The following is a 21,745-nucleotide window of genomic DNA, read 5'->3' on the forward strand; positions in this document are numbered from 1 at the left end:
AAGCCAGACCTGAAGGATAATCCCTGCGGTATGCCATGTTGTACAATCTCTATAGGATACAGTGTAGTGGCCTAATAGCAGTGAAGGTGTTAATATATTAAATCTAAATCCAAGATGGCGACAGTAATTTGAAAGTAGCAAACCTGAAATATTTTATTTTATAGACACACTGAATACTGATAATGTTAAGTCATTATTCCGTTTATGAGCAAAAGATAAATGGAAATTTTTAAATTGTCGAATATTGTTGGCCTATAGATTGCCACAATAGGCACGAGTATCCCTTAAAAAGTGGCCTTTTGAGCAACTAAGTTTAAAACATATCCAAAATAGAGGCAACCTTAAATGGGTCAACACGAGAACTAATGAAAAATGCCATCAAAAAGTCTTTAATGTCTGTTAGCGTAACCTTTCTTGGAAACGTGTTCCCAACGGCGAAAGTCGGAGAGCCCATCGATCATCACAATTGCTGTTTGAGGGACATTGACAAGTTGACGCTTAATCGATACGACCGTCTTGTTAACTTAATAACGGGCCGCGCCGCGCCGATCGGTTAAACAGCTGGCGGTTACTTTGTGCATTCCAATATTTGTCCTTGGCTTGTTTTTAAATTTGTCACTTATGGCACCGATGTGATAATTTAATTTTTATATAAAATAAAACGTTACCTCTTGCAACATTTAATATTATAGCTATTTATTTATAGATTTCAAAACTGGTGAGTGGCAATAATTCTCCGTGCCCCCCTTATCGAAACCCTAGATACGTCCCTGGTATCCGATGCAATGCCTGAAGGGTACGTGTGATGGCAATTTATGTTTTTTTTCACAACACCCATATGGTAATAATTTTATTGATATTTACAATACAAGGTTTGACTTCTTCTAGAATTTAATGTCTATAGCTAATTATTTATAGACTTTAAAACTGGTGATGTGTATTAGATACTTAATTGCAATAATTCTCAGTGCCCCCTGAACGAAACCCTAGGTACGTCCCTGGCAGCCGATACAGTGCCTGAAGGATGTGTGATTGACACCTATATGACAATAATTTTATGGATATTTAGAATACATGGCTTTCCTTTTCTATTATTTAATGTTTATAACTATTTATTTATAGATTTTAAAACTGATAATGTTTATGGGACATTTAATTGCAATAATTCTCCGTGGCCCCCTACCCGAAACCCTAGATACGTCCCTGGCATCCGATGCAATGTCTGAAGGATATGCGTGATGGCAATTTATGTTAGTTATGACACCCATATGATAATAATTTTATTGATATTTAGAATACAAGGTTTTACTTCTCCCAGCATTTAATATATATAGCTTTTTATTTACAGATTTTAAAACTGGTTATATGTATGAGACACTTAATTGCAATAATTCTCCGTGCCCCCCCCCTAACCGAAATCCTAGGTACGCCCCTGTAGCGGATGCAATGCCTGAAGGATTTGCGTGACGGTAATTTATGTTTTTTCATGACACCCATATAATAGATTTCAAAAACAGGTGATATGTATGGGATAATTACTTGTAACAGTTTCCTTTGTGTCCTAACCGAATCGCTAGGTACGGCCCTGGCAGCCGGTGCAATGCCTGCAGGATATGCGTGATGTTAACAAGTCTCGTATATTCCTTGCACCTTGGTACCACAGCCGTCTAGATTTATTCTCCACTTGTATACAGCCGTCGAGACTTGTCCCGTAGAGTTGTTGCTGAAGTCGTGAGTGATTTTCATAAATCATCCCTTTTCCCTCCCCTGCCGCCGCTATTTTTGTCCCAAACACCCTTCGGGCGGTTTGTTCCATTTTTACAAATCCTATTTTCTGCCCGGATTTACCTCTCTCGTAATGTCTGTGGTTGAACTGAAAGTAGTTTACGGAGTGGTTTGTCTGTGTTGAATCTTTTGTTAGTTTTTCCTTTTGAAATTGTAATTTTAATAGATTGTACCTTAGAAGTAAAGAACCTTGGGCATTGTTTGGTATACCATACTTATCTTCATTCTTTTATGATGCACCACAGAATTAAATGACAAAACAAGTATAACCTTTTATTGTGTTAGTTGAACAGGATCATTCGTATAGATGTGGTGTGTTACTAACTGAGCCTCTTACACCACAGAGGCAGTCTTGGATGAGTTATTTCTCGTGTAACTAACACAAACAACCAAGGTACAACCTAAAAACCAAATTAGTTATTGATGAAATCGTTTCCATGCATATATCAAATGGAATCAAAATCAAAACAAAATTTGAAATCAGTCCACAGTCAGGAGGAATGGAACATTAAAATATCCTAGACAAATTGGGATTCTGATTTGACATTTGTGGAACAGTATGTTATTATTACATTACATAATGAAAGTAGGAAAACTTCATATGTAGGAATTTAGGGGCGTTCTTTTAAGGGGTGACGACACCAGTAGATTTTAATTCGCGTAAAGCTAATGGTCGTACTGACTAAATTCGGTAAATGCCTCAAAAGGCTACCATTTACGTACATCCTTTCGCTTGTAAATTTTCACATTTCATAAAGTTGGCATACACTTTTAAATATTTGCTTTTAAGAAATTTTTAAGTAAAATAAAAAATTATATTTTTAGATCACAAGGAAAATAAGAAATAATGGACTTTCCTGTCACTTTCCATCGCTCTCGGCTACTCTTAGAAGTGGTAAAATGTTTTGGTTCGATTGCCGGCCTGAGGCGTCAACCATTCTTCAACCCTGCTTTGTATTCTGCACTGCCATTTCCTCCCACATTTATTGTTATCAGGATAACCAACTCTGGCGATGATTTACTGATCTACTTGTTAGTGAATTGGTATAATTGTGCTTGCTTTCGTGTTTTTATTTTCTCTTCTTAATACGTTCTGAAATTCCTATGTGGTAATTTTAATGTAATTAAGGATGTTATTTTTTAATCGGTGATATTTTATTCTGGCATACTATTAGTTTTTAAGAAAAATCTGTCCCTTGCTTTATGCAAATTCTTTATTACCTCCCCGGGAATAGAACCCGTGACCTCTCGGTCAGAGCCGCAGCCTACTCCTACGCTACGACGAGTACGAGTTATTTTGGAATCCAAGAACAGTGTGACTGGAATCAGGCGTGCTTTGTTAGACCGTGCTTTGTTAGAGCGTGCTTGGTTAAAGCGTGTTTTGTTATAACATGCTTGGTTAGAACTAGCGATTTTTAGCGGTTTTTTTCTTAGAGCTTGCCTAGAACGTGCTTGCTTAGTTAGAAAGTGCTTGGTTAAAACTCGCTTTGTCAGAGCGTGCTTGGTTAGAACTAGTATGTTGAGCGTGCTTTGTTAGAGCTTGCTTAGAACGTGCTTGGTTAGTTAGAAAGTGCTTGGTTAAAACTAGCTTTGTCAGAGCGTGCTTGGTTAGAACTAGTATGTTGAACGTGCTTTGTTAGAGCTTGCTTAGAACGTGCTTGGTTAGTTAGAAAGTGCTTGGTTAAAACTAGCTTTGTCAGAGCGTGCTTGGTTAGAACTAGTATGTTGAACGTGCTTTGTTAGAGCTTGCTTAGAACGTGCTTGGTTAGTTAGAAAGTGCTTGGTTAAAACTAGCTTTGTCAGAGCGTGCTTGGTTAGAACTAGTATGTTGAACGTGCTTTGTTAGAGCTTGCTTAGAACGTGCTTGGTTAGTTAGAAAGTGCTTGGTTAAAACTAGCTTTGTCAGAGCGTGCTTGGTTAGAACTAGTATGTTGAACGTGCTTTGTTAGAGCTTGCTTAGAACGTGCTTGGTTAGTTAGAAAGTGCTTGGTTAAAACTAGCTTTGTCAGAGCGTGCTTGGTTAGAACTAGTATGTTGAACGTGCTTTGTTAGAGCTTGCTTAGAACGTGCTTGGTTAGTTAGAAAGTGCTTGGTTAAAACTAGCTTTGTCAGAGCGTGCTTGGTTAGAACTATTATTTTGAGCGTACTTTGTTAGAGCTTGCTTAGAACGTGCTTGGTTGAAGCTTGCTTAGTTAGAGCGTGCTTTGTTAGATCGTGCTTTGTTAGACCGTGCTTTGTTAAAGCTTGCTTGGTTAAAGCTGGTTTTGTTAGAGCGTGCTTGAGTCGTTCTCAATTTTATTATGTACTGTTTCCTTCACGCACCGAAAACAACTTCTCACTAACTTTAGTAATTAATCGTAGAACTTACTTGGACGAACGTTTCCCTCTACGTTTTTTGCTACTTCCTTGATTTCAATTACGGTTAGTTTCATGTCCTTTGTGCTCTTACCAATTTTCCAGTAATATTTTGTTATCTGGTGATAAGCAGAACCTTTAAGTATTTTAAAAGTTTATTTCAATCGAGGTACATACTTGCAAATAAACTTGGAATAAATAATGTAACGCGATTTCCTCATAAGTCTATTACATTTATCATAGAAAACCTGGTATTTTAATTATATCTTGTATGCTATTAAAATTATGCTAAGCTATGTTTAGTGTTAATGTCACTAATATCCTGTTTCTCTTTTCACAGGTAAGTTCCCAACTCTGAAAATCAATTTTTAACTTTGGTGAGTCATGTTTTTCTTGTAACCTATGCATAGAGTTTAAAGAATGGATTATAAATTCCAAATAATTCCGTATAAAATCATCAATATGCATGTACGTCTAACCGTACTAATTTCACTTTGCTCCAAAATAGCTGTTTTGTTTAATTTTGAGTTACGAGTGAATATTATTGGTGATGGAATTTGTTTAGTAATACAGATTTTATACATTGGCTTAGCTCATGTAGAAAATAGTAGGCTCTTGCTAGCCTGGCCAACGGCATATCCATTCTTTGCTTTATGCACAGCACATAATATCAGTATAGACATACGTTATTTCGATATTATAGTTAATAATTTTCTGCAAAATTTTCAAAGTAATATGTATATGGTTATAATTGCTTAAACGCTTTTATCAAGGATGCTAAAACAATTTAATTATTAAAACATTGCTAACATAATATAGAATACATATAGAATAGAATCTCTATTTTTACTGGCATTTTCCGTGGGTATGTACAATGATAAAGGGAATTTGCGGCAAAAGTGCTCCAATTTCTCTATTTTTACTTGTATTTTCCGTGGCTATATACAATGATAAAGGGAATTTGCGGCAAAAGTGCTCCAATTTCTCTATTTTTACTTGTATTTTCCGTGGCTATATACAATGATAAAGGGAATTTGCGGCAAAAGTGCTCCAATTTCTCTATTTTTACTTGTATTTTCCGTGGCTATATACAATGATAAAGGGAATTTGCGGCAAAAGTGCTCCAATTTCTCTATTTTTACTTGTATTTTCTGTGGCTATATACAATGATAAAGGGAATTTGCGACAAAAGTGCAAAAAAGTGTCAAGGGTTTAAAGGATTAATGGTCATCGGATGGAATTCGGTTATTTTGTTGCTTTCAATAAAATAGCTTGGATGCTTTATGAATCCCGAGGCAGCAATGTTCCAGATCTCGTTGTCATCCGCTCGTCTATGATATTTGAGGTGTCTACGCTGTTGAGGTGTTGTATTGATCCATTGTGTTTATGTGTTGTGTCGCTGCATTGGTAGCCGCCCAGCGCTTGGCCGAGCCACGTGCTGTGATGGTCGGGACGAGGCTGTTTAGTTCGTTCTCCCCTCTCAACCCAGTGGTGATGGCAACCTATATCGATCTCTCTCGCTCCCACAGCTCTCACACTCCCTCCCTCTCTCTCGCACTCGCTTTGCCGGCATTACTTTGTGTTTAATTACTGTCGAGCCCTTTGTTCGTGTCTCAATAACAGTTCGCGTTCACGGACGAGGGCAATTTTTCTTTCAATTTCACCTCCGCGAGACGTCGGCTCTGCCAAGGTCATTATCATCGCTGTAGAATTGGGTATGCCCTTTAACTATTGCCAAAGTTAATTTGAAATCGACTGGGTGATAAAAATGTGGAGTGGTGCAGCCGATGGTCACCTCCTCATTGGCTCTTCTGGTCACTCATCAGGGTCATCATCATCGCTGTAGAATTGGGTATGCCCTTGAACTTCTGCCAAGGTTAATTTTAGATTAGAATGGGATAATAAAAATGTGGAGCGGTGCAACCGATGGAGTCACCTCCTCATTGGCTCTTCTGGTCACTCACCAGGGTCATCATCATCGCTGTAGAATTGGGTATGCCCTTGAACTTCTACCAAGGTTAATTTGATATCAGCATGGGACGATAAAAATGTGGAGTGGTACAGTCAATGGAGTCACCTCCTCATTGGCGTCACGGATTAATATTTCAATGATGTCGATCGATAGCAGCTGTCCCACAACGACGGTGTCGTTGCCCCCATCGTTAGTGCGTTTGAGTTCGATCGGTCCTGGATCGCGACTTTGCTCATGTTCTTCTGTTTGCTACTTTAATTTGGTTCCGTTATAAGTGACTCATTATGAAGTACGCTTATTTAAAAATCAGATTCCAAGTGGTTCTGGAATTACCACATCAGTGGTAGAACGTTGCAGTGATATCAGCTGATTCTGCCACATTCACCTGGCTCTCAAAAAAGAAGTGATGTAGGCGAGGAGTCCACTCTGTCCCTATCTACTACTTGTTATCATGCGATACAAGGTTAATCATAAATATGTTACTATTAGTACCAAAGTTTATACGAGGATTCAGGTGATCTGACCTTGAATTAAGATACTATCACGAGATGTACTTTTTCGCCAGAACTAAATCAGCACTGATCAGGGGCATTTCCCGACATGAATCACAATCGTTGGACTTTTCCAACGTCAAATCGTCGTTGGACGATCTGACGTTGGTTACTGGGATGTAATACAGACTTTAACCAAAAACCCTCCTTTAACCATATGGTTTTATCGTTCCTCCTGTAAAAAAAACTGCATTAAAGCTTTAGTGATGCTTAAAAAACATCAAAAATATCACGCATTCAAAAAGTTTACTGTGCGGATTTAAAAATGCGGTGGCTTTTTCTTAACTATTGTAAATATTATAAATGTCAGTACTTTTTGCTTTTATACGCTCTACGCTCCCCCTTCTCATCGTCGTCTCTGAACGGACGTCACAGTGCCAGACGATTGATGACGTCATAGTGCCAGACGACTGATGACTGTCAGCTGTGTCACTCTCGTCATCTGGAGTGCAGTGTCAAACAGTCAGCTGATTCGCGTGACCCTACTTCCGTCTTGACACGTTGTTTTATATCTTAGGTCTGAATATTCTCGAGGTAGTCGGTTCCACAAGCAATGTATTGTAAGTTGGTTGTGCCGAATTAAAAAAAGACCAATTTAAAGAGAGGGCGCTTTGATCCTTTAATTTTGTTGTAGCTGGATAAGCTGAGAACCCGGCATGAGTTAAATGACCTTGAATTTTCTAATAGGAACGATTTCGTGCACTTTTATGCCCTTTTTTTATCGCTAGTAGTGCCATAGAAGATGTCTCTTTAAACACTTTTACTTTTACGAATCAAAAACTCATTTTAGATTTTCTTGTAAAGATTATCCTTTTTACAATATTTAAATGATACAGGGCTAAAGGTCTGAGGTTTTTAAATTAATGATCAATGGAAATATTAAAAAAACTAAAAAGTAGCGTTTTGATGAGTATTAATATAACTTCAAAATGAGACATTTTTGATAGTTCCTACGACTACAAATAAGGGTTTAAAGTGCATAAGGTTTGTCTTTGTTCTTACTGGGGTAAACTTAAAGATACCTGCCACTACTACGGCATACTCTAGTTGGCGATGAAAGATATTGTTCTTGCAAGAGATTTCATTCGTTATAATAATTTTATAGAGAGCTAATGTTTTATGAATACCTTTTCACAAATATTTTGCCTTTTTAGATGACTAAAATGTACTTTTGATTTTAAATAAAACATTATTACTTTTTCACAAATGTTATCCTTTTAAATGCCTAAAATGGTCTTCTGATTTTAAAACTGGTGTCTTAAAACCCAACACCCTGTTTCCTTTCCTTCTCACAACCACCTGAATCTAAGCCAAGACATATTTTGGACTCCGATGGGAAAAGGTCGGCAAAAAACACCCCAAGGGCCGACAGAAGGGATGCTGGAGGTAGCCAGGCCTCTAGAATCCATTTGCAGGATGGGTGGGTCTGCGTCTGAGACGGTATTTTCATGGCTGCCCTCAGCTTCTAGGCGAGGGATGGAGAGGGCGGGTCTGGAGTTGGATGAATGTGACAAAAAAAGGGTCGTTCTGACCAGAGCACCCCTACCATCTGTCGCTCAGCCCGGTCCTTATCTGGAGTCGAAGTGGGAGGAGAACGAACTCTGCGCTCCTCTTTGTGTAGTTGTTGAAAAGCAGTTACATTTTGGGAATTGGAAACATTGATCGTTATTATGTAATGAGTACTGAGGATGTTGAAGAAGCATTTACGGTTTTGGAAATTGTAAGAACAGCTGCGTTTTTAAGAAACATCGATTTCTGGACTGCGGATACGTCCCCAAACCCTAAACTGTACAATAATTAGGGAAAGAGATGCTCATACAGCCCAAAGAAGATTCCCGTGCACTTAACGTCTCGTCCCCAATATCCACCATAGAAAATGTGGACCAAGAAAGTTTTCACTAAGTGGACAAAGCAACTGCAGTCCGTTTTAATGTAGTAACTTTTAGAGAATCGGAGAATATTATTAACGTAACTAAGGAACAGTGTTGAACTCTGATGACTAGGTTTTATTATTTTTATTAATTATTATATTGCTCGTACTTACTTCATGGTGACTTTAATAGGAAAAATTGTGTTATAGGGTGTTTAGCTTCACATCGGTCTAACAGTAGAATTTCCAAGAATATTGTCGAGCATTTCCCCACTTTTGCCAACCAGCTGGGCTTCAATACCCGTAATTAACTGCAGTTTACTACTAGTCTTGGACAGAACAGCGTAGAACAAAAGAAAACAAGAAACGCACTTGCTCTGGAGGTTGAAAAGAAACCACTTCTGCTGCAGGTGACAATTTATCCATCTCCTTGGATCCGCCGAGGATGTCGACAAGTTCTTTAATGGACGCCATTAGGGAGTAGCCTAATGGGACAGATCATTCGACATTTCCGTTTCACTTCCAGACTAGGATGCTCTAAGCTTCAGCGCGATCGTATACACCTAGTTAACGAGTGTGACAAGGTGCTAATAAATAGTTGAACGGTAGTGATAAAATGGTCGCCACGGTGGTCGACGAACAGGTTAGTTAGGTTATGTTCCTCACAGCGCGGGAGAAGCCGAGCCGGTTCGATTCCCCCGTTCCTTGCTCCATTACAGCCGGAGTGCGCCATTTGTTACCGTATCAGCTGATTTATTGTGCATTACGCTAATCACACGACAGCGCCTCTCGGTGATCGATTACAGCTGATGTGTGTTTTCAATAACCGCATCGTGTGTGTTACGGTACACCTTCTTCACACTATAGGTACTCTTGTGATGTATAATGTGCCTGTATAAACTACAACATTTAACATTCGTTTTAAAGCCTTTGACTTTCCAGACCTTGTTGCTGCATCCATCCCGGATTGTGAGGCAGGAGTTTTGTTCGGTAATGCGTAGATAGCGAGCGCTAGTGTACGAAATCTTTTGTTTCCAAATTTAAAATGTTTAGTGTTTCATAATATTATTTGTCCGAGTTTACTCAATGTAACACGTTTAACAGTTTTCTGTTGTGTATTTATTGTCGCTGTTTCCTTCGTATGCCGCTAGGTTTACGACATTTCACGTGGAAACAGATTTTACTGTGCGTGTAAAATTACAACATTCGTTTAAAAGTGTTATTCCCTTGGTTGTTTCTGACTTATGTTTCGCTTTTGACTTTCAAGAGAGTCGTCCTTCTTGCGTCCATACTGAGAATATGGGAATTGTTCGGTAAGCTAGTTCTAGTATAGTACTATTCAAATTTCTAGTTTAGAAATTTAAAATTTTGAGTGTTTCATATTATTGTCATAGTTTACTCAATGTAACAGTTTAATGGTTTTTTGTTGTGTATTTATAACTGCTGTTTCCTTCGTTTGCCGCCAGGTAGCGCGCACCTGCAACGTTTCAAGCGGAAACAGATTTTATCTTAGATGCGATATCTTATCATAGACTGATACATAAACAACAGGTCCACCTGCGTAGTGAGTTCTCGTGTTTCTGATATCTGTTGCAGAGATATATTCTACGGAGGGGTTCCAGTTAAAAACCAGTACATTTTATCTAGTAGTTTATCTTTTAGGGTCCTTGTATGTGTTTTTAATTTAACTATCAAAATTTAAAGCAGTTGTGCTAAATTGGACAATAAACTCGTGTATGCTTTTCAAGGCGTGAAGGAAACAGGATTTTTCCGAACATTTGCCATCGTTCAGTGAAACAATAAATCAGTAACACTACGTTTCGAGATCTGCAATCTGATCTCTTCTTCAGGTAATAACTAACCTAATACATAAAATTACAAACTAGGTTAAAATGAACAAATCATACCAAAGCGTTGTGGCACGCCTGTCAGGAGTCACAACCACCATGTTGTTTGTCAACTTCACTAACTCTAAAAACATGCACTTAACAAAAAACTATACACAACACTAATTATTAAAACTGAACTACAGAATACAGGTCACAATACGTCAGTCAGCAATAGTCTGCCAACAACCTACGACATTTCAAGGCGTGTTGAAAATTCCAGATTAACCTACAAAGAGGTCTTTAAATATCGTTATATTGGTACATTAAAACACAATGTTCAAGTAGTTTTGCATTATATAAAAATGTATTATACTTTAACACTCTAAATGCCAAGGAATTTTTTGCCAAAAGCCTATTCCAATTTATGACATTGTGTTTTAAGACAGCCAATGTGTATCATTTTGATGCACAAAGCATCCTCTTGTTTTGTGCATCAATCTTGTACAGTTCTCATTGTGTAGCCATGGCCTGGAACAATAACAGAATGACAATGGTTTCTAAAACTAGATAAAGTTCGTTACACCAAGCACAATATGATACACTTTGATTACATCTTGTTTAATGTTGGTATTGAAGTTAAGATCAAAACTATGCTGTTAAAAATACATTTTTGGTCAAGTGTAAAAAAAAATAATTCAACATGACTGTTCATATTTTTATTATTTTGTCTTTGGCTCTCAGTTACAAAATGTTTTGTGTACCGAGTTTATGGCCTGAACAAAATGTATTTCTGTGTGTCAAAATTATACGCATGGCGGTTAAAGTGTTATTAATGTCATAAAAGACTTTTAAAAAGCTGCGATATAATATTTAATAACGCAAAAGCGTTTAGCTAAGTATAGTACACATCATTATACATTCTGAGAGCTTAAAATGTTTGTAAGATAGTAGTAGTAATAGGCTGTACGTTAACAGTAAATTTGTTAGAAATTGTAACATTTTTGTGTCTTATAAACTTACGTTGGAAGAGAGTTGAATTGTAGTTGGCTTTAAGTCGCAGTAATATTATTATTTCATATATTTTTTAAATGATTTCTTAAGGTATGAATATTTTTTTAAGTGTTGAAATTTGGCATTTGAAGCTGGATTTTAGCAATTTGGCTTTTCGGAATCCAATTAAAACTATCGATCTTAGCTTTAGTAATAGGGTTTCAAACTGCACCATTGCAATAATCACGCCAATTTTCCATTTGTGTTCGCTTTGCATTAGGTTACATACGTATGCGTATGTAGCGTAGATGACAGCGTGGTTGACGTCTAACCTCGATGCCTTATTTGGAAAAAAAAAAGAAATACTGATTCACGTAATTATTCCAATTTAAATGGAAAACGTCTGTTGATGAATAATGGTTCATTTGTAATGTTACGAAGTAATGCTGTTCTCTATTATGAATGTTGCCGTGTGCATTAGGTTTTTATTTGGATTTAATTCACGTTTCAGTTAACGCCACAGAACTGATAACTATACATTAATCCTGGTCACTTTACTGATATCAGAAAAATAGAAAATAATGTGATTTCTCCTCAAAGGATTGTGGTAACTTAAGGCAGTATTGTCGACCAATATTGTTACCACACCTAAGGAAACTCTGAGAAACTCTGCCTTGTATTGATAAGAATGTTTGACAGCATGTGTATGAATTACGATTTGAGAGTATTGCGTGTTTCTAAACCAATTATGACACTTTTATATTAAGTACGATTTAAGAAAATGGCAATTTTAGTGAAATAAACTTTATATTCCTCTCTTGAACTGGGTCTGAAATCAAGGTTATCCAATTTTAAAAGCCTGCATTCCCAGCTAAATGAATAATGACTGTTACCTAACATCTTTTTGCCCTAGTACCACTTTTCGTACTTAACATCTAATGACGATTCCAGTTGGCTGAGCCTCGGTGATAATTGTATTTCTTTACATTGTGAGGGGGAAAATCTGTAATAAATGTTTATTTTTATTCCTAGTTTTCTGAATAAACCAGCATGACCAAAATTGGGCATTTTGCCTTTCAAAAACTATTTTAGGTCACTTCTGAGTTTGCATTGATTGGTTGTTGTGTCCGCGTTTGCGAAAATAAACGAATGGGCAAAAACATTCCGAATGCTTTTAATTGGTTCCCGCTCCGTTTTATTAGTTGGCTCGGAGCATGAAAGTTCATACTCGTGTGTTTTTTTTTCAGTTTACGATAGCTGTTTGAGAGAGGGCCAAGAGTGTAGTCGCTGTGTCGGGCCAACCCCTATACCCTCATACCCCCATCGCCAGACACCCCCTAGCCTGTTTGTCATGCACCCCTGCTCCTAGCACGGGGAGCGGAGCTGGTCTCCCAATCCCACTGCCGTCCCTGACTTTATTGGCAGTTTATTTAGCATCCGCTCTTATTTATTGTAATTACAAGGCAAGGTAATAATCGTGATGTAATAACGCATCCAGCGTTGCGGCGTAGTTGCAAATTTTAAACTATTTGCATTTTATTTTATGTAACAAACCTGTACGAAGAAATTTACGAGGGCCAGATAGAACGCTACGAAAGTCAAAGGGCCAGAGGGCAACTTAACTGCCCTTTGACCTCAAAATCAGTAATTAGACCAAGAGAACCCCAACGTACCTCTCAATCGAATTTAACGTGACGACTCGTTTCTTAGGTCTTATCGTTTTGTTGTTTGATAGAAACTATGAAAATGGCAATGAGATTTATTTTAAACAAATATAAAAGTAGGAAAATATCGGGAAACATAATTAAAAATAGCATTTTGTCCTTCAAAAATATAGTGTTTATATGTAGCTCGTAAATCTGAAAAGGACTTTACGACTTCACAAAAAAGGCTGAGTGGTGGGGTTTTTACAAATAATCAAATTCATAACACGAAAAATTTGCCCAAAACAAAATATAAACGATGTTTGGTTTAAAAAACAATAGAAAATTGCAGCAATTATAAAGAATAACGCTAAATACGATTCATATGAAGTAGAGCTTTTCTTCAATTACGACAGATATTCGTTCATTTTCTATTTGAGATAGTCTTAGACAACTTATGGATAAATACATTTTATACATTATTGAGGAAACACTATTTGTGTGATAGGTTATTTAATGGATGAAAAACATTTTAGACTAGGGTCTGGCAATGTCTATGGATTTATACGACAGTTTGTATTATGGATAAACAATCAGTAGTTATCCATTCAACCCCAATGGACGATTGACTGGAACTAGAAACGTCAGATAACAACACAAAATGGCGTCTTCCGCTCCACCTTGACGATTCTTTTCAATATAAGAACATTCTCGTTGAAATGAATTAATAGACTAATATCAAAGATAGGAGGATTTTACTGGTGGACCGTGTCATCATGGAAAATATTGGAAAGTACCGATTCCTCCTATGATCTAAATCTTGGTTCTCCACACAGCATTTCACTGTTGAGGTAGGCTATTTATTCTTGAAGGATTCGCTTGAAAAGTAATCGTCCTTAAACCCTAACCGTACAATGTTTTAATACATATTATCGACGTTTTCTTGAACAACAGTCTTCAGGCCCAAGATGGTTTACGATTTCCACGTACACCTTCAACAGTACCCGGAATACCATCGGTCGCTCGTTGGCAGGAATGTTCTTGTACTACTAGTAATGCGACAGCAATAATAACCATTACGGGTCCGATGTGGGGCTGTTATTTACATAATTGTGGTGATTAGAAGGCTGTACGGGTGGAAAACGTGGTAAAAAGCGGATCTCCGACGGGTTTTTACACTATTGCGGAGGCTGCAGTAAATTAAATTATTGTTAGCCGAAGTGAATTCTTGTAGTAAAACCGCCGGAGCGAATCGTCTCTTGTACGAGCCTCGTCCGACGACGAGCTATAAAGTCACGCAAGCAGAAAGCGGAGGTACTCAAATAAACAATTATACTGGCTATTTCCCCCGCACTTGTGTGAATGGTTTAGTACTTGATTAGTTTTATTCGCTGCTGAACTTCATGGACGCTAGTTTTTGTGATCTGAAGTTCTACCCTGAAACGAGTCTCAGGAGTCTTACAAGATCTTTCGTTTCTCTGCAAAGATTTTCGTGTCCAAATTGGGAACTCAGGAACCAGGGTTGATAAGCTCAGAACTAACCATTCAGCTATTATGAGCAACCAAGAAAATTAGCTGGGATGGATGTATAAAACGACTGTCTGGGTGATAGATAAATCATGGCTATATTTATTTCATTCACAAATTCCGGATAGTGAGTTACAACTGCCCAATTAGATAAAGTGCAAGTAGATAATTGGAATGTTACGGGAATTCGTTACTGAACTTCATGGAAGAGCGTTTTTGTGATCTGAAGTTCTAGCCCAAAACCGTTCGTCAGGTGTCTTAGAAGATCATTCGTCATCCTGCAAAGATTTTCGTGCCCACATTTTGTGATCTGAAGTTCTACCCTGAAACGAGTCTCAGGAGTCTTAGAAGATCTTTCGTTTCTCTCTACAAAGATTTTCGTGCCCAAATTGGGAACCCAGAAACCTGGGTTGATAAGCTCAGAACTAACCATTCAGCTATTACGATCAACCAAGAATATTAGCTGGGATGGATGTACTGGGTGTCCCACGAAGAGACTGTTTAAAACGTTTGATTTTTTATTACTTGCCCATTTATGCACCGAGCATTTTCAAACTACACAATTCATTAAATAGGTTTTAAATTTTTTTTTAATTCGCTTTTAAGCCTTAGCTCTTAGACTGTGCTGGCTTCTTTTTGGATCACTGTGGCTATTATTCCTCTGATGATTGGACCTCCCCGAGATTTGAACCCGTGATCTCTCAGTTAGAGAGCAACAGCGCTTAACAAATGAATCCTAAATGACAACCTTCATGACCGTTGGATTGGTCGTAGAAGTGATGTTTTAGATTGTCCACCCCCGATCCATAGATTTAACTTTGTGTGATTTCTTTCTATGGGGTTTCTTAAAGGAACAAGTTTATACTCGAAGCTTCAGTAATGATGAGGAATTAAAAAAATTGAAGAGGATCTTCTTCGGATACCGCAGAATTTCTTCATAAGAACTTACGATTTATTTGTCAAGCGCTGTTATCAGTGTGTCGTTGTGGAAGGATTACAGTTAGAATAATTGTGGACTTTAATTGTAGGTTTTTAATAGGCTATAATCTAATTCTCTGATTAAAATGCTTTGTTTTTATAAAATATGATAATAAATAATTTTAAAAAAAAAACGAAAAATAATGTTATTTTACTGTTTTTAACTTATATTTTTTCGAAAATCCACCATTTTGTTTTAAAAATTGCAAGAGAGCTGAAATTTTCACAGAATATTTTAAAACCTACTTCATAGATTGTGTAGAGTTTGAAAATGTTTGGTGCATAAACGGGCAAGTAATATAAAACCAAACGTGGGATTCCCGGTATAAAACGACTCTCTGGATAATAAATCATGGGGCTATGTTTATTTCATTCACAAATTCCAGATGGTGAATTACAACAACCTACCCAATTAAAATACATGCCAGTAAAAGGATAATTGGAATGTTACGGGAGTGTACCTCCGTTAGGTTGGTATTTGCTTTCAAATTGTACAATCTAAAACGTGAATGTCCAGAAATGTAAAAAATATGAATCATGGAGCATGAGTTAACCCTTCTTCTCGGGTTCTTTAGCTGTACAATCAACGTTCCAGCACAAGGCTGAGTAGAGGGGAGGGAACGAATGAGTGAGTGAGTCACGGTCGATATATCGCACGCCGGTAATCGATTGGTCGGTTATTGCCTCGGCCTGACGGACGGACACCTGGGATGGACGCACTCCCCGCGTGAGTTACGGCCGAGTACCAAGAAGCGGCTGTTGGCAGATAAACTGGACATCTTACACCTCACTGTCACCTGTCGGAACCAACAAGAACTTTACGGTGCTATCAATTACGCAGTGCTGTAGTGAAGTTGCGTACACACACGCTGAGTGCAAATTCAATTATGCGAATATCAATCAGTGGAGGGTGAGAGGTTTAACCAGTTAGTTAGGCATTGTTGTGTGTTGTCCCTCATAGCCGAGTGGTTAGCGTCGCGGCACTTCACCCCGGGGACCCGGGTTCGAATCTCAGAACATTACATTGTAATTTTTGCGCGCTAATAAATATTCATTAGCACCTAACATGAAGTATTGAGGTAATTGGTACTTGGTTATAGCTTCAGATCTTCTACAAACTATTATCAAATCTCATTAAACAATAATCGAATACAGTGGCTATTACAGGATTGTGAAAAATCCAAATCGTGGGGGAACTCCACTCCAAATATTGTTCAGTTACTTCAAAGGGCGACTTGTTCCTCTGCCAGAAATGTAAAACAATATAGAGAATAGATTGTAAAGCGCTGGTACCCACAATAAAATGAGTCCTTTTAATAAACATTTTCCCTAATCAATCGCCCGAGATGGAAGGCCCAAAATAACAGAAATTCGTCGTTCTTAAATCCGAGAAGCGATTGTTCTGCGTGCTTATGGCGGCGCTGTTACGAAAAGCTGCGGCCACGTCACATTCAAACAGCATTAGAAGATAAATCCGCGGCCATTATTCTAAACAGTGAGCATTGTTGATCAAGTAACGGATATTTCGCACCAGCTCAGCCATAATATGCTGCTGTTACGTTACTCAGTACTCCAGTAGTTACAAAATGACTAAATTGAATATATAAAAATCTTTTGGAAGAGTTGAGTTTGTTTCACCAAATTCATTCAGTATTTTCCAGTCGTGAGAAATCGCATATGGAACTGCCCTGCAACTTCAGGACAGATTTTCAACATTTTTGAATTATTTAATATTTGTAAGACTGCCTCATATATGTCTATTCCAATTCCCTTAGGAAATCTGAAATTAGTAACACGACCAAATCTCTATATAAGAGGATGTGGGAAAGTAATTCTTCCTTTAACGATGTCATTGCTGATTGGATTGCATACATTTTACGTTGTAGAGGAATGATATTTGTTTGATATTTTCTTTCATTATTGTAACCGTACAGCCTAATGTGAAGCGAAAATGGCACCAATATGTGAAGCTTTACGACAATATCGGAACGCAAGGACGTAGGGGATCCAAGGAGTCCCGATCCCCCAATTTTTAATTTGTTCAATTACTTTTTTAGCAAACGATTTTTAAAAATAATTCAGTATTACTGACATGTACTGCTGAAAGATCGTTCTCAACATTGAAACGGGCCAAAAACTGTTTAAGGGACAAAAAGGGGAATGAGCGGTTGACTGCACTTGCCTTACTTTCTGTCCACTACGGAAAAATATCAGTCGTCTTGACCCCCCTCCAAACATTTTCCTGGCTACGTACTTTTTGAACGTAATACGTGCTTCGCCTGAAACTACACGATAAGTAAGATTGAATAGAAAGCACCATAGATCTATACCGTAGGTACAAAACTCAGAGAGTACATCAAGACAAAAAGTCTACAGGAAAAGCGGTTTCTTTTAAGTGTGACACGTTTGGCTTCGTCGCGTTCGACGCCATCTTGTTTGATTTGTCAACTTTCATGCATGTCTAACCTAATGTTTCAGGATTTAATAACTGAAGAAGAGATGTGATACTCGTCCTCGAAACGTCGGTTTCCGATTCCTCCTGACAAGTACCTTGCTTCACCGCTCTTGTATTTTTGGGACAAAGCTAATCAAATAAGTTTATTCCCTCTATTAAAATTAAATTTTAAAGCAGCACAGTCAGTGTTAAGGTGGTGGAATCGATTATGGGTTTGGAAAATTTAGTTATGTAGAATTCATAGCTCTTTAACATTCTGTAATGTTCCTGAATACAGAAACAATAGATGCCGTTTTATGTATCACCCAGTGTAAAATTACAGGCATGTAAAGTAGGTAATTTAGGTATTTTGTAATCAGCCCCAAATAAAAACTGCTGAAGATAACAATTTGAAATTTTTACAGCATGTACACAAGGGTGTAATCTATAAGGTAATTTTGTTTTTTTAATGTAAAAAACCTAATTTTCTTCAATTATATTTACTTTAAAATATACGATTTCCTTAAGTCACCCTCTGAAGCTATAACTCATATACATAATTTAAAAATTATATTCCATGTATCTTCAGCCATTTAAATTAGAGCCTGATTACAAATTTGTCTCATTTTCCTAATATAAATGATTCTCCTACGTTTTCTATATATTCTGGGAAATTTCCTTAAATACATAACGTAGCTAAGCTGCGAAGGATTGATTCAAGGTGAATGTTGGGAACTCCAGTTCACCTTCCTCTTATTGCAGCATCTGGTGTCTGAAGCTGTCTCAGACTTGAGTCCTGGAATTTAGAGTCATGTTCGTCTGAAGAGATCCAAACAATGGTCGGCAACGCAGCAGGTCATAATAAACTCTTTACATAGTTTCAAAACCATAGACAGACTAAGTGAAGAGCTAGCTATTCTCATTTGTCTCATCAGGTGCACAGATCGTCTTAAAACATCGCAACGCACACAATTTCCTCCGACGCTGCACCAAGAGGAAGGTGAACTGGAGCTGAACGCAAAATATATTAAAGAGCTAAGAATTTAAACATAAATCACATTTTCTCAACCCAAGATCGATTGCTCGACCATAAACAATCGTATCGATGTGTACCGTCACCTGTTACATCGCGCAAGGCGATAAACAGTGTGGCCTGGGCGTCACTGCAATTCCCAGAAATCATTGCACACGCACTGCAGTGCACGATACAGGCCTCGCTCGGCACGTGCTAGCTCCACGTGTGCAATATTGGACGTGAGAGCCGTTTATATATTTTTGTGACACGTGGCGCCCTGCACAAGATACGTCCGCCTGTCCGCCGCGTGACGCAGTTCGCTATCAGCCCAGTCTCTTGTGAGTCACAAGACATTACGATGTAATTGGAACGATTTCGTCTTTGTCAGTGTCTCTATTGATGTGTGCTTGCATTTGCACGGTTATATTGTTTGCAAGCTTTTTCACTGCCTCTTTTCAGGTACGTATGTATTGAAACAGATGGTCTTAAACATCAACTGGATACTTAAAGGCATGATTCAACCTTATGTCATTCAAGTCACTATTTAAAAAATACAAGGTGCTCAAAGATTTTTTTAAAATTAAATAATAATAAAGCGGTAAAATGTAGTAACGAAAGTCCCCACGTAACTGGCTGCAACTTTCCTTTGACCTTTTGACCTCCAAATCGATAGAATTCTTCCTTTGACTAAGGGGACCCTGTATATTAATCTCGTGGATCTTTCTATTCGTACTTTTCGGAAAGACAGAGCTACGATTTTAAGAAGGATCTGTCTTGTCCTCAAATAAAAGGGGAATGTCACAAGACAGCTTCCATGTTCATGAGCATATATGATCATGCTCATGGGGTCTATACATATTACGTATTTTACGTAAAATGTATAGTTTATTACGTAACATAAGTGTTACATCCTGATTGCAGATGAGTGTCTTGTTAAAATAGGTTGATAATTTCGGGTGATGTCTCTCTATAATTACTATTAACACCGTCGCGTCCCGCGTTTGGTGAAGTGAAACTTTTCGACAGTTCTGGTATTTTTAGGGGGTACTAGAGGGAAGATATGTGCTGCCTCTTGGCTAAAGGGTTTTATAACCGAATTGAACGTGTTGACGTATACGTTTTTGAACAGGATTTTCTGGTTTAGTAATAGCAAAGATGGGTCCTTACTCAAAACAAGGAAGCTGGTTCGACTAGAATGCAGCCGATGCTAGCGGTCTAAGGCGTCGGACTTTCAATCTCACTTAAGCCGCGTTTACACCGGAGTTGATAACAAAAAGTTGGTAACTTTGAGTTATTAACAAGGTTACAGTAACTAAAGTTAATAACTAAAAGTTACAGTGTCACCAGTTTGAGTGTAACATTTGTTATTAACTTTATGAACGCCCCGCCCCGCCACAGCCTCAGTCTTGGAGATGTCGAGTGTAGAGGACGTGGTTCTTGCTGCAGCTGCATGCGTCATTCTGTCAAAACAGAGGAAACCAAAACGATATTGGATAAAACCATCATTAAGGGCAAGATCAGTGTACAGTGGCAGTGATATGTTGAATGACCTGCAAGAGGATGACATTGACCCCCTATCAGGTGAATTGCGGTGTGATGGAAGCATCAAGAACTTTTTGTGCATGGCCAGTAGTGACTTTCAACATTTAATAGTTATGTTAGGACCTGTAATTGGCAAGCAAGACACAAATTATAGAAAAGCAATCCCAGTACTAGAAAATGTAGCAGTGACCTTACGTGTCTTGGATAAATAGCAAAGCGTCAAAAGCGTACCACTTGCTCCCGATAGCCCCGGAACCACTTTTCCCTTTTTTAGACTCTCTTTGAAACCTCCGATCTTGACAGTTTCATTGCAAGGGCTATTTCAGCCAAGCACTGTTCTTCAAATTCTTATCTTTAAATTCTCGGCATGTAGGGTCCCACAAAACAGTTTGTTCGCGGTACAGTTCTATAAGTTTGAAAACTCGTTCCCTCGGCCATTCCGCTTCACTTAACAAGTTTTCCATTTTGAGAACAAAACAGTGCAACAGTAAAAACAAATAAAAAAACAGTTATAACGTTGGTACACCAAAAACACTTCAACAAGTCGGTGTGCGCACAATCACTCCTGTCTTGCAACTGAGAAACTCACAACTAGTCCGGTAGTGTGCGCGCGGTCATGTTACCAACAAAAGTTACAACGCCCGTGGCGACTGTAACATGTGTTATTAACAAAAGTTACACCCTTCCTTTGATCTTTACCGACACTCGGTGGATAACAAAAATCGTGTTATTAACATGGGTTTTGGCGTGTTATTAACAAATGTTACAGTGAATTTTTGAACTCTTTTAAAATGTTATTAACTTTTTGTTGGTAACACGTGTTATTAACTCCGGTGTAAACGCGGCTTTAGGTCGTGTCTGTGACCTTATCACTGTTATCACTACCGTCGACCTTTTAATGTATCGACTCTCCCCAGTATTCTGTTTGATAAGATCCTCGCACAAGCCAGTAGCAGGTGAGGATGGCTAAAAAAGGCTAAAAAAGATATGTTCTTCCTTAAAGCAGGTTCACCGACCTTTTGCGTGTATATTCCGATGCTATAAATATACTTCACACTTAATACATTGAAGAGAGGGCGGCTACCAAAAGTACAGAGGAGTTTGTTGAGTGATAAAATGTCGATTGAAGGCAATTGTCGGCACGTCACGTGACATTCAATATTCAACGATACGAGTTATCGAGTCACTAGAACTAGCATTGCCATTGGCGTCGCGACGCCGGCCACACGCCCCCGAATGTCCAATAAGGTTAGG

At 38.1% G+C, this 21,745-nt stretch overlaps 1 protein-coding gene across 2 annotated transcripts in view; it reads left to right on the plus strand.

Moving 5' to 3' along the window:
• LOC124367983 (serine/threonine-protein kinase NLK) overlaps window positions 1-21,745 on the plus strand; it is a 247,457-nt gene that overhangs the window by 47,136 nt on the left and 178,576 nt on the right. The gene's annotated exons all lie outside the window — the stretch shown is intronic.

The sequence above is a fragment of the Homalodisca vitripennis genome, chromosome 8 (assembly GCF_021130785.1).
Source record: "Homalodisca vitripennis isolate AUS2020 chromosome 8, UT_GWSS_2.1, whole genome shotgun sequence".
Lineage (NCBI taxonomy): Eukaryota > Metazoa > Arthropoda > Insecta > Hemiptera > Cicadellidae > Homalodisca > Homalodisca vitripennis.